Genomic DNA, 1002 nt, shown 5'->3' with positions numbered 1-1002 from the left:
AAAGCTACTAATTTTTTTTTTTTTTTTTTTATATGTTATGAATAGTAAAATATTTAATTGTTATACATATTAATAGATCTTATTTGCAATGTGCTTTGTGAAATATTCAAATTTCAATTTCAACTTACAATTAGTGCATTTTTGCAAATTTTCTCGATACAATTGTAAAATGTGATTAAAATATGATACGAGGAGATACGAAAAAAATTATGGCAAATGTATATTCGAAGTTTTCATCGACTAGTTCGTTTAATTATATTTTATACAAATTCAATGCATAAAGTCTCTTTTGTATACCAACGCAGGATGCATAGAAGAAAATATTAAATTATATAATTAGATATATCTCGCTATAATGAATATTAGTCCGGAGTACAAAATGCAATCAAAAATGCATGCGAAGAATCAATACTGAATCTAAGCACTTTATAAGATTAGGCATCGATATAACGATGCATGATCTGCAAGTAGAAATGACTTTAGAAAATGGGACTAATGCCCAAAAAGCTTACAATTAAAGCAATCATGAGAATATTTCCATTTCCTTCGTATTTTTCTATGCTTATTCTAAATAACGTATCAGCAGCTTCAACAATTTTTCTAACCACTTTCCACAAGCACAATTAAACTGTTAGAAAATTCCATCGTCCAGCTTCGTGATCAAAAAATGAACGAAAAATGGTAGCCAAAAAAAAAAAAATAAAAAAAAATAAAAATGATATTACAAATATATACATTTTCATTCATTAATTCAACATACACGCACATATATCGAAATAGCGAGAAAAACGCGGTAAGGATCGAAAAACACGAGTTCTATTGTACTTTCCCGCAGGCTGTGAAACATTCTGCTAGCGAATCGAAAGTCATCGAAACGCATTTTACGCGTGGATTTTATTCACATGTGGATTTACCTTTCCGTCTTTAGAGATGAGAGGAGGTTGTGAATAAACTTTACACTATATTACTAAAAATTATTCATTCAGCGATATAGTATCGAAA

The sequence above is a fragment of the Polyergus mexicanus genome, unplaced genomic scaffold (assembly GCF_030449975.1).
Source record: "Polyergus mexicanus isolate NDT 795.1 unplaced genomic scaffold, iyPolMexi1.0 SCAF_14, whole genome shotgun sequence".
Taxonomy (NCBI): Eukaryota; Metazoa; Arthropoda; class Insecta; order Hymenoptera; family Formicidae; genus Polyergus; species Polyergus mexicanus.
This window is presented reverse-complemented; position numbering follows the sequence as displayed.